The sequence below is a fragment of the Mesitornis unicolor genome, unplaced genomic scaffold (assembly GCF_000695765.1).
Source record: "Mesitornis unicolor isolate BGI_N332 unplaced genomic scaffold, ASM69576v1 scaffold1716, whole genome shotgun sequence".
Classification (NCBI taxonomy): domain Eukaryota; kingdom Metazoa; phylum Chordata; class Aves; order Mesitornithiformes; family Mesitornithidae; genus Mesitornis; species Mesitornis unicolor.
The window spans coordinates 41,527-55,531 of NW_010188678.1; positions in this window are offsets into that span (position 1 = coordinate 41,527).

Below are 14,005 nucleotides of genomic sequence, written 5' to 3' on the forward strand. Positions count from 1 at the left end.
TTGAAAAATCCCACGTCATGCCACACATTCATGCAAACCATACTGGGCACACTCAGACTAAGACTAAGTCAAGCCAGGAAGCAGAATGAAACCAGGTATTAAACCCTGACAAGAGTCCACTGCAGTCATGAATCTCATACCCAACAGCTGAGATCTAGCTCAAAACACGTGAAATGATGTTATCAAAAGACATTAGCTGAAGAAAAAAAAGTAATTGATTAGAATATGTGATATATCTCTCTTGTTTCTAAGTATTCTTTTCTTCATCATTTCAAAAGATGCCAACAAGTTCCTGGGGTTAGAGACACTTCATCTGTTGTACTTGAAAAATACACAGGAAAATGAACCTCGAATGCAATCTGAATCTTTGGACACACTAAGGAAATTAACAGAAACACTAAAAAAAATGAATATTCTCAGCAAGCTGCTCTTCCCCTCAACTCAATTCTATACAGGTCAGGCTAAGATTTGACTGAAGATAATACAGTATTAAAGGGAAAAAAAAAGATTTTATATTTTCAGTGGGAAATTCCAATGTTTTTGATGCTTCATAGTGTCAAGAGGCAGGAGAAGCTCTTTGAATTCTATCCTTAGAAAGTTTTTAAATAAGAAGCGTTTTGCAAAGCCACCTATGTGGAATGCAATGGTTGCATGGAAAGTAGAGTAGTGAACAGTGCAAGCTGCAGTAGCCACTTTCAGGAAGGTTGTGTTGTGCAGAAATATTGGATGATTAGACACACCATATTACTAGGAAGATGCTCCAACTCAGGACACCCAAAGCCAATGTGATGATATGATTGTTTTTCATGCCAAAAAATCTCAACATGTTTTGCAGGAAATGCTGGCTTGTAGTTTGTCTGACCAGTGGGATCTGAGTTCTTGAGATGGTATTTCACCTAAACTCAATTTTCATAGGGTGCTCATAAGTCTTGTAGATCAGACCTCTTAAAGGGCAGCAAAAATGGGCATTTAAACTGGAAGGTACTTCTGGAGTCATAGACATGACCTTAGACTTGTCTCCCTCTCTGCTTTTTTAGTCAATTGATTCTCTTCAGAATCCTCTTCAGAGGAAGATCAGAACCTTCAGTAGTTCTGCAAACAACTCAGTATTTGAGACCTTCCCCTTGTATTTATTACTCCACTAATTGTATTTATTACAACCAACTACAATCCCCTGCAAGCTGCAGCCCCTCCACCAGGTTTCTATTTGAGCAGAGACTAGGTTAAGTGATTTGGGAAGCTCTTAAAAGAGCATGTATACTTCCAGATAACTAAAAAAATAATATGAAAAATTAATGTGGCTGCCTAGCATGACTCAGCAGTCAAATGTTTTCATTCAGTGATATTTAGCATTAAAATTCAGACTCAGGTGTCATTAGCTATTTATGAGGGAAAGAATCTCAATTAAATATTCTTGATTTGTTAACAATTCAAGTTACAATGGAGCTTTTATTTCCTTTTAATTGTAAGCAAACAATGTTGTTAGTACTCAAGGCAGACAAAACAGCAGTATTATCATTATTCATTTACCATTATTACTAAAAAGTACAAGAGAAAGTAACAAAACCCCCCAACCTCAATCTCTTCCTCCACCCCTCAAGATATCCTTTCTAATTCTATAAAAGCATCTGTCTTTGATTTTGAGTGGAGTACCTGCTGTGCAGGATGCAATGCCAATCCAATTTGTGTGCAACAAAACCAAATGGGTTGAAATGAACTCTGCATTTTAAAGATGTTTTTGTTTAATCATTACCGTCACTCCTCTTTAATGAATGCATTAATCAAGCAAAACTTCAAGCGAAAACGGAAAGGCTCATCTCAAGAAATGAAAAAGCAAACAAAAAAACCTCCATATCTTCACACTATCCGCTACTGTCAAACACTGTTACACTTTCCTTTGGCAGAACTTCAAATGCATATTACTGTAGGTTGTTTTGAGACATTGAGTAGAAGCAGCAGCTCCCTCCAGAAAGAAGTGGAGGGGGAAACAGGTGAGCCTGCTGTGTAGTCTCAGCTCTGCTTCTGAGCTGGTTAATGACCCACTACACAGGATGCACAGCCCTGAGTTTTTCTGAGCACCCCCTCACATGTCCTAGAATTCCATTTTATTTTGAGGAAATAATAAGAACAGTCAATACTGCATTGTCAGCATCATGTAAAGCCATGTACATAACATTTATTCAGCCCTTCCAAATTAGTTTGTTTCGAAGCTTGGTATCAGTAAGAATGATTCAATATTCAGAATATCTCCACCAGACAATAAAAGGCACAGGGCTGGCCTAAAGAGAAACTTGGTCTTAGAAATTAGGGTATGTAAATGCTCGCTTCTGACATAAATTCAGTCATACCCATTATTTACATTATATCTATGCACATTTTTGAAATGGGATTGAAGATAAATTTGCATGGAAAAATACAAGCAAAGAACAGAAAATTGGAGAACGCCACAGATTTTCCAGTTCGACATTCCCACCATCTCCACCACCCAGGCAAAATTAAAGATTTGTTTAAGTTCAGCCATCATGATACACTGGAGCAAGCCAGTTATTTCAGAAATAGAGTGGAGATAATTTGATATAATTTACTCAGATGACAAATGCATTTAATATAAAAGCTTTCCTTTATAAAAAATTTTCTTGTTGAAATTGTCATACTCTTTCATCAACATAATGTTTAAAATTCATTACTTCTCTCTTACTTCCTTTGTGCATTGTGGTTTTTTTCCAAATGTTTAAGACGTTTCTACTGGTCACTGTCACCAAGGTACCACATGCAAACCTGGGGAAACAAGTTGCTGATAGCTATACCAAAGTTGCAATGTTCATTTAAAAGGCTTTATTACAGAGCTGGATCCTTTCCAGGAGGAATTATCCAATAGCACTCCATTAAAGGATCATAAAAATTTTAAAGACATTTTATGATTAGGCCAGTGACCTTGACTAGAATTTCTCCCATAGCTTCCACAAATTTTATCTCAATGTGGAAACAAAAAACCAGCAGAGGAACAATCATATTGTTTAAATTAATTCATAGTTTGACAACAAAAAAGGCAGTTTCTGGTATCAGAGGGACTAAGAGGAATATAGTAATATTTCATGAAATCATTATAATTTCTTTTTTCTAAAGAAAAAAAAGAGGAAGTTAAATTTTTATGTGCTCTCTTGATCCCTGGGGGGCTCATATCCTTTTTTCATATTTCTGAACAAAACTAGGGAGCAAAGTTGGCTACATTGATGTACAGCAGATAGACATTTTGCTGTTCTGGTGCTACTAACCAGAAGATGAGGTAGTGCCATTTCTGGAGTTAAGTGGGTAAAGGACAGCTGACTCCTCTGCATGATCATACAACAAGCAGTTATCAGACAAGGCAGGGCAAGAAATATCTTCCATCCTCTGATGTAAAGGTCTGGAATTCACTGATGTTGTTATTCCATATTATGCCAACTACAGGACAAGTTTTTTATTATCCATTTATTTTAAAATCTATCCCATCCAGAATTATTCCAGAAAAGCCCACTCAGTCAGAAAAATGTGAGACTCTGCTCTCCCAATCACTGCTAGATTCAGAAAAAGGAAGAAGATGACTCCTCTCAGTCTCATTACAGACTCCAGATGAACTAAGATACTACATGAATTATGCATTAGGTAATTTGAAAAAGTTGCACAAAAAGTTCAAGTTGTGATTATTTGTCAGCAACTTTAAAAAAAATCTGTCACCTCTAACAATAACATTTATTTACCAGTTATTCCAGTGTTATGCATTCAAAAATAATAGCTAATATTTTCCTTACTCTTTCTTCTAAATTCTCCATTTGAAAAGCAATTAAAAGATATCCCCAGATATCCTTCTGAGAGAGATTCAATTTCCTGATTTCAGTTGTTGATAGATATGAAGCAACATCACACAGAGAGGGAAGAAAAAGAAAAAGACGAGAGAAAGAAGTCATCCCAACCTTCTGTCAGGCACTCTACAGCATAATGAGCTATGATGAAAAACAAGTCAAACACTGAGAAAACAAGAAAGCTTGGAAATTTGATCTTACTGACGGGATTGGGAGTAATTAATTATAACCCATGTGACCACTGGATGTCCCCACTGTTCCTCAAATGCAGCACAGACACCATCCACCTGACAGTTACAAAACTAGCAGATCTGACAAAGAGCAGGGAGTGTGCGAGAACACAGGTAGCGATGATTCCCACAGCCATCAAATCCCCAATACACACAGAGACACACAAGGCCATGTGTGAGAAAGTGAACCGGAGAGCAGGGGAACAGCAGATCACACGTGCTGACAGAGAAATGCTCTTTGAATATTTTCCATCAAGTTCACTTGGTGTCTACTTGATGCTTAATAATGCAACGCTGAGCAAGGCTGGGTGACAGATCCTCAGAGGGAGCTAGGAAGCAGAGTTACTTCTGAGGAGATGTGCAAGAAGTCTGGATTAGAGTGTAGCGTGCAATGGGGCAAATGGAAAAGACCCTTGTTCCATAACAGGTGAGAGGAAAGGTGAGCAGAAGCAGGGATGCCAGCATAAGACCACTGAACAACTGCCAGTCAATAGCAACCTAAAGAGCCAAAACAACAAGAGAACTTCTGTAATGCCATGGGGTGCTCTTCATATCAAAGCTTTAAGTGCACTGGTGGGATGAAAGCTAGAGAAGGCAAAGGAAGACAAAAACAAACCTCAAAATACACCAGAAAAGCTACTTCTACAGATTCTTCTTTCGAGGTTAGGTCATATGAGAGTTTTAAGTTCACATGAAGGTGTAGGAAGCCGAGGTGTTAGCATCAACTAATTTTTATTTGTTTTGTCATGTGACAAAAAGGCAGACTCAATTCTGCCATCAAGGAAGGACCGAGTGCCTTGCTTGCTATGATAAAAAGGAAAGAGATCATCCTATTTTTTAATGGAAGGAGTTTCCTCCTAATAGATTCAAAAGCAAATTTCAAATCAACCATGTGTCTATTTTGCAGACTTAGAAAACTCAAGCTCTGATATCTTATGACTTCTTTCTTGCTTTTAATGAGTGGTTACATGACAAAAAGCACTAGATCCCTCCTCTGTCCCTTCCTTCTTTTATTAGCACAGCTCACTGATGTTAGATGTTGAACTACAAAGCTATGGGAAGTGCAGCAGTTGCTCATACAAAAGAATATTTGAAGAGTTGGCTCTCTGTGAAGATGTGAATTTACTCTCTCCTCTCCACCCTTTCTCCCCTTCCTACCACTTGTAGAATCCTGATCAGTGAAGGGTCTGGGACACGGTTTGCTTCACCTGGGACTTCAAAAAGCAAAAGCACAAGCACCAGCAGAGAGATACTGAAAACAAATATAAACTGAAGGCAAGTACCTAAATTGCACTTTTCACTAGAACATGCTAAATTGTCAATTAGTACTTTGTTTAGTCATTATTACTATTCTGATTAGTCACATGAGCTATTGGGATGAACAAATACACAAAACTAAGGATACTCCTTCAGCCTGGATGCCTGGAAGAGTTTATGAGAAGGTGTGTCGTGTTTTGTTCTCTATTTCCCCTGCCTTATACACCGTTAGAAGGATGACTGGTCTAACACACTGTGGATATTCTTTTGTTGTATTTCAGATGTTCACAAAACAGAGCTGCACTGAAAAGGCAGGAGTTTTTTAGGGGAACAACCCCAGGGGAGGGAAGTGCATGAATATATTTGAATAATAGACTAACTTGAGGATTTAATGGTTTGCAATTAAATTAATTAGGTACTCTGAATTACTGGCCAGTGACTCTTCAAGCTTGTTCTTCTCAGTTTGAAGTGATGTATATATATGTGCTAGAAAACCTAGATAGCTTTTGTTCCCTCCCCTGGATTTCATCTATACTTTCACATCAGCAACTGTCCACAATACATATGCTTTGTATGAAGAATAAAATGCATAAAGTGATTTGCTGAGATTTCACAATAATAACAAAAAAATGTTACCCGTTAGGCTGACTTCTCATAGTCAACACTCTTTTTTGCAGCATGTTGTCTGACAGAGAGAATTCATTGTATATGTTTCAGCCTTCCAAAAATAAGAGTTACTATCATGACTCTTCATCCAAAGATCTGAGATTGCTTAAAAATGTCAGGGATGCTTTATGATAGCTGTTAAAATTCTGAGCAGTTTCTTTATAGCTTTTGGCTCTAACGGACGATAAGTAACATATCTAATCCAGAGACCTGATTACTTTCCCAGGTTTAAAATGGAGACTGTACTGTATTTTCAGACTCACTGTTGGAAAGCCAGTTCTCTGGCACCTCCTCCACTCTCAAAAACGTTACATCTCCACTTGACTCCAAGCTGAAGTCAAGTTAGAGTGTTCTGTTCTCTTCATCACTCAGCTTTTTGCATATTAATCAGTGTTACAATTATAAGTTAGCCATAATAAAGGCCTATGTAAGTTTAGGAAAAAATAATAGGAAAAAAATATCAAGAAACAGTTAAAATCCATTGAGCCAAGATTTTGGGACCCAAAAGCTCAAGAACCCATCCACTCTCTTTGCCCTAGAGCCCAGAGAAGGAAGAGTCTATAGTCTTATGTTTGTGATAGTAAGATAGACCTTTCAGGATCAGTCTGATTCCTTCAATTTTAATATTACTGTGGTTTGAAAACTGTAAGGCTCACTATGGAGTAATTTAAATTAAATCTTTTGCTATTAGAGCTACAGCTAAGCCCTATTAGTGTTTACAGAGAATTACCAGACTCATGGGAACTATACTTAGGTAAACAAAACAGAAACTACTGAGGCATTGCTAGGGTCCTCCCCAGCACCTCCAAAGAAAATGTTTTTCCTATGCAAGCTGGAAGACAACTGAATAAAGAATTATTAAAAGGTGTCCACAGAAGGGGGGGAAAAAAAAAGTTTAGGCCAAGTTTGTTCATACCTTTATTCTATGGCATTTATTTCTTATCAGCTATTAATTTAGCAGAGAAGGATTTGGCCCAGAGTTGTTCCAGTTGTCTCTGATTAAGTTTTAGCTAATCTTGTGTAATAGAAAATGCACACATGAAATTGCTGTGTAGTTCAGCATGAAACACTCAATGTCTTTATAAAGCTCTTTAAACATGATAAAGTAGAATAAGACTACACAGTAAATCCCATCTTGCACTGAGGAGTCTCAAAAATTCAGTCTTAATTTTTACAAACAGATTGCTTCTTGGGTTGTTATTATTAGTGTGAGCTGGACAGCTTGAATTAGAGAATAATTTATTCCCTGTGCATTTCTAATTACAGAAAGGAGGTTCACTCACTGACACACTTGTCCGTCTTGTTCTTTCCTGTCTTTCAGGCATGGCTGATTGCAGTTAAATAGACAGACCAGCACAAACTGCGTAAGAAACACAACTCTGTCAAAAAAGGACTGAAGTGTTACCATTAATTATTCTGGACCATGTGCTCATTTACAACAGATCTAACATGAGAAATATTCTCAGAGGTGTCAAACAGCCTCAGTTTCATAGGTGCATGGGGGTAGCACTGACTAAACGTTTGAGTGACTGGTAGGATGTGACCTGCCAGAGACCCTTGAAGCTTGGGGATTTCATGTGCAATTTGTGTTTCAGCATTCAATAGATAATTTAAATTGGGCCACTCTCTCTGAGAAATTCTGAAGGATCTACATGCCTGAGCCTGTGTCAGAACTGCACACGTATCTAAAAAAAAAAAAGCATTTATGAGCATCTGCGCAAGTGATTATTTGGAACTCACTGCATCTTAAAAAGGCTCGAAGAAAGTGAAAATACTGTTTTCTACAGAATGCTGAAAGGTAGGCATAACAACCACTGAGTGCATAGGAAGATAGCTTGAAAATGCTAACTGGGGGAAAGAACAAGAAAAATATCACCATGATTTAGTTAACCCTCACTACAACAGGGGCTGTTATTTTAAATAATTGAGCAAAGAATAGTCCACTTTAACCATTAATCAGATGAACTAACTTTGGAGAGGCAAGAATCAGGTAATTCACACTGGAACCAAAAAGAAAAGCAGCACTGGATTTACTGAATAAATTATACCTTTTAACTATTTCAGCCAGAACTACAAGAATACCTTCTTTCTGGTCAAATTATTTTAACATACAAGAAACATGTACTTTAAGTGTGCCCTCACTGCCACTGTGTTTCGTTTTTTTAACATCTATGCAGACTAACAGAAGAGACTTTCATCCTCTCTCACATATTCTCACAAACATGAATTTCCTACCCCAAGCAAGGAGCAGCAATCAAAAGCTCTTCCATAACGAAGCAGCACCATTTACAAATAGGAAGTAATTGCCTTCCTGCTGTCTTGGTACAGTTCGCTGTTCTGTCTGTTGCTGGAACTATTTGCTTATTTTTATAAGACCTGCATAATTTCTGTACTTGGATCTCTGCAATGAAATTTCTCCCTTGAAGTCACAGACATTCCCTAGGCTTTTTTTCCACAAAACATGTAAGGCAGAACTTTTTGCTGCTTAAGGTTTTACACAATATTCGCACCATTAAAGTTTAGTTTACAAACACCTTAAGCTTAAAGAGCATTTCCACTAAATGACAGCTCTTTACAAACAGTGACAAAACTTGTTGAGACGGTTATCATCTGTCAGCATGATATTAAAATCTCTCAGGTTTTTCACCTGCATATTTTAAAAAGGAACAATTTTCAGACAGTAGAAAAACTCTATGAGCCAAGGTAAAGAAATTCAGAATTGCATGTAATGCTGGATTCACTTTCAAGCAGCATCCTTCTTCAGCCTTTGGTTTACTAGTCAACATTTTAAATTTTTGCTTTTGCTTGGTATCAAAAGATTGCCCCTTTCTGCCAGATAAATAAACAGTGTCTTCATATCATCTTCATTGACCACCTGAAAAACAAAGCTGAGATAATTTGCTGTACCTTTTTACTAAGTGCTACTTTAACTACCATCCTCAACCTCAGTCAGCAATCTTGCTTCTGAAGTTCACTTGACATGATAATGAAAGCACTCAGGAGCTGGTTTCAAAAGATGCTTTTTACTAAGCTACAAAGGAGGTGGGAAAAACGTTGACTGCTTTAAGGGTTGGGGTTTTTTTGGTGGTTCTGCCACCTCCCTCACCCCTCAGTGGTTGGAATTTTTGGTTGGTTAACTGTTTCAGATTTCAAAACATTTCTGCTGATCTGAAAGGGAAAAAATTATCTATCTATCTATATATATATACATATATAAAATAAAAGGAGTATCCAGCAAATACACACTCCTACGCTTAGTCTCCATCCAGTCAGCACACTCTGCTGGATGTAACAAGACTCAGTTACAAAACATCTGCTCTAAGACAAGTTGGTCCAGATGTGATAGAGCAAGCACTTGAACAGGAGTTCCCCGTATTAATGGGAAAGAAGCCTAACCCTCAAAATGTCTACAATATTTTCTAGACATGTTCTTTTTCTCTGAAGTTTATTAGATGATTAGAATGAGTATATTTTGGCTCTACACAAAATCCTGGCGTTTGGAAAGGTGGTGGATTACCCCTCAACTAAACTGTAGAGATACCTATTCCACATTTTTAATTTAATCTGAAAAATAAAAAAAACCAACCAAACAACAACAACAAAAAACCAACACCAAAACCCCAAAACAAACCAACTAAACTACACCCATAAATATACAAAAATACAAGAAAATATTCTGGTCATACAATATTTTAAAAACAGTTTCTGTTAATTTTGTTTTAGAAAGCATGTAACCCCCAACAAAACATGTAGAATGTATCTACAATGTGGTAGTCTTAGGGTGCCTTATCCAATAATCTGTAGAGATTAAGTATCTTCAAAATACTGAAAAATCATTGTCAGAACAGTTTGTATCAATCCTACTAACATCAAGTATTAGAACCGATTAACTTTAAAGAGTCAGCACTAGTACTAGTAGACTGCATAAGGTTCAGATGTTAACCTTCTCTGAATTGAGGAAATCTATATTTACAGTTACAGTCTTTTAAGCTAGAATAATTTAAAGTACTGCACCAACAGAATATTATTTCTGTGGTGAGACTTTCTAGAGAGCAGGTAGATAGAAAATAAAAGGTAATTTTTATTCTCTTCAGAACAGAGACATAATGCAGAGACTTGTGAATTTTTTATTTTTTTTTAAAGCTTAAATAAAAGCAGACTTTCAAAACATTCTCTGGAAGGTAGCTGTATTTGCCCTTGCCAAGGAAAATCCAGTACATGTTATAGGAAAGAGACACCAAGCTGAAGTCTAAAAGCTTTAGTCCTGCTCTGCAGCTCTGCAGTCAGGCAGCAAGGCAGACAGTTTCCTACCTCATCTTTCCAACTCAGCTCATGCAGAGAATCAAAGAGTCGTTTAAGTTATAAAGACCTTTGAGATCATCGAGTCCACCTGTTAACCTAACACTGGCAAGTCCACAACTAAACTATGTCCTTAAGTGCCACATCTACAAGTATTTTAAATACCTCCAGGGATGGTGACTCAGTTACTTCCCTGGGCAGCCCATTCCAGTACTTGACAACCCTGTTGGTGAAGAATTTTTTTCTAATATCCAATATAAACCTCCTCTGACACAACTTGAGGCCACTTCCTCTTGTGCTATCGCTTGTTACTTGGGAGAAGAGATGGACACTCACCACACTACAACCTCCTTTCAGGTAGTTGTAGAGAGCTATAAGGTCTCCCCTGAGCTTCCTCTTCTCCAGGATAAACAATCCCAGTTCTCTCAGCCACTCCTGATAAGACTTGTGCTGGCCCTTCACCAGCTTCATTGCCTTCTTTGCACACACTCCAGCACCTCAGTAGGAGCTGAACAAGACTGATTTTCATATCAAGTGGGTCACACAACTCTTTCTTCCATCACTGGCAGAAAGGAAGTTATTCTAGAAAATTTACAAGAACTTTAAAGATGCAATAGTAGCTCTAACTAAAAGAAGGGAAAAGAAATCCAGCACAGACCCAGACAGCTGAGTTCAATGCTATAAAATTACAACCAAGGTATTTTAATCTGACACACTCAGGGTTCTTTCCCAAAGAAAGACTTCTGAATGTTACTCTTCCTTTCATACCTAGGGAACCTGACTGAAACAGATTAAATAACTTGCACAAGGACACTCAAAGCCTATGTAATATCTGATCTGGGTTCTACCTTCTGACTACTACTGCTGAGTCTTAACAACTCCCTCTTTCCTCTGCAAAGCTGCAGGCTTCAACAAACAAAGCATTCCTTATAGCTAATTGGTATAACACGGAAACTCAACTGCTTTTATTTACAAAACTACAGATTTATGTCAAGCAAAGCCAATTATGCTTAATGTTTAAACTATTGCAGGTGCTCAATGACATTGTTGCTAGGCAGTAGAAGTGAAATTGCTCTTTTAATGCATCTTGTTCCAACTGGGAGCATGTGTTTTATCATCAGTGCAAACTTAACAGATGGAGATCTTAGTCCTCGCCAGCATGCTTTCTTTACCCTCCTTCACTCAAAACAGTGTCCCATGCATTTAGACTTAACCGAGGTGCTCAATGAACTGTCTGAGACAGAACTTGTATTTTTTGTATGGGCATACATGAATACAGTATAAAACACACATTGAACCCCTAAAAAGCTCCCAAACCCCAGCAGTAATCAGCAATATATATGGCTATTCAGTGTTGGTAATGATCCCCACTGAGCACAATGCCATCCTCAAATAGTTATAACCAGAGCTAGCAAACAGCACAAAAGCAGCTTCTTTCATAGTTAAGACTGAACCTACAGAGACCTTTTACTATTTTCAGTGTGTGCTGGAACAAGATTTAGAAAATTTACACAGTGCTCAAAGTACAAAATTGAACTGGGATGTTTCTGGTCACTTCTAACCTCACTTAGAAAGCAACTTTTTCCACAATAAATTTCAAAATTACAATCCTTTATGGTGAGGATTATAACTCGCATCTCTTAAATTTACTTTGTGCAAAGCAAAATCAATGGTGACTTCCACCACAGTCAATCAGATCTGAATGTTTTGTTACCTCTCATGATAACTCCCATAGATCAACAAAATGCTGAACAAGAAAGGGCTATTCTAACATTTTCCAACTGCTTATTGCATTTTCATATGCACATACATCTCATTATTTTTTCTGTCTCCTCTTTTCTTCTAATGTATTAAACCAGATGTGAAAAGCAGCTTCTTTCAAAGTCAAGATCAAACCTGTAAAGTCTTTTATACTAATTTCACTGTGTGTTGGCACAAGATTTAGGTAGTGCTCCAAAAGTATAGAGGATTCCATCAACTTTGTATGGAATCCCAGATGCTGCAGTTCAAGAAGCATCCCCATCTGTTGGGTATACTGCTAAATTGCTCTGTCACAACAGCAAGCATGATTGATAGACTTCTGTATATAGCTTCCCCTGTACCACCAGCTGAAATAAGTAAAAATCCAGCAATCAGTACCTTTTTTTCTTTTGCCATCCAACCAGAAAGCCACATTCTTAACTAAATCTGGTAGAAAAAGCCTTCCTCTAGTCCATATGAAGAAAGCGGAGAGTTTTCAGTAGTCAACTATTAATCCTAAAACCCATTCTAACACATCTTTCAAAGTACTTCTATGAAGGCTGGCCAACTGCTTCCTTCTCCATTGCTGAAAGCCTTTCTTGCATGATTGCATGACAGAGAGATCCTGTCCAGGGAGTTAACTAATCCTTTCTTTCTTGCAGAATTATGATCTTCAAACTATTAAACTGCAATAGCGGCATTCAGTTCTCTGCTGTCATCTATTCTCACACTTTGATTTCTGAGTGGGAAGACAAAAAAAAAAAAGGGTCTTAGCACTGAGCGTGCACCAGAGGAAACACTATCTTAAAAGAAAGCTAGGTTGCTTTTCTGATCTTGATGAAAGTGGTTTGAAACTGCTGTTCTTTTTGAAGTTTAAAAAAAATAAAAGTTATATAATTATCATTAGGTGTTAAAAGTGTCTCTAGCCCAATAATACACACTGGCTCAAATCTTAGATTTTACTCTTTCGTTACATAGTTCTTCTCCTTTTGTGTATTACTCTCAAATGCATTGACAGCAACCACATACCTCTTGTCAGCAGACTCCAGCCAGCATCTTTGCAGCTTTTCTGTGCCAAGGCAAGTATTCCGGAATTTCTCACTTTTTCATTATGGAAAGAAATTAAGAGTTTTCGTGGCTGAAAGCTGAGTTGAATGCAATACAAATACCATTTAGAAAATAATACTATACAAGCAAATAACTGTCAGGTGGGATGCATATATTTCTCAAATATGTGAAAATTAGTCTGCCTCCCACCCTCTGGTGCCCCTGGAGACTAAGTCCTTCGGCCTCTCACAGTCTCAGCACCATCCCAGGTTATGTGGTCACTTCTGGAGAAAGAAGCTGTGTCTTGCTGGTAGGGCAAGAGTCAGGGCAAGACAAGCAGGCAGCCTTTTTTCCCCACACACCTCTTCCTACAGGGCAAACAGGGAGTGGTACATTCAGCTCTGCCATCAAGGGATGACATTCCACACTAGTCAGAAAGCACACCTTTGACATGGATGACCATTTCAGGTGAACTTCTATGAAGGTATACTTACTTCTATTTCTACCAGTGCATCCTGAGTTCACATTCTCCATTACCACAAAAGACATTAAACAAGTTTCACAAAAGATGCGCTTTGAGATGGGTATCTACCCTTTCAACAATGCCTGTTGCCATCTGGGGTTTAACGGGTCCCTCAGCCATCTTTTAGCTCTGCTTCTGACCCCGATCTCCATCTTCACAAGTTATTTCTCTTGGGACATACATCAAATGGTTTACTGAAATCAAGGCAGATCATCTCCACTATGTTTTGTTTAAAAAATGAATTCTCATTACACACAGACATTAAGGTAGTCTGGTAAATCTACCTTTGATACATCGGTGTTGCATTTTATTCAATTTTCTTTTATCTCATGACTTTAAATATTCTCTTTAATTTTTTTTAAAAAAGAGAACTTAAATACTATTGAGATCAAACAAACAGC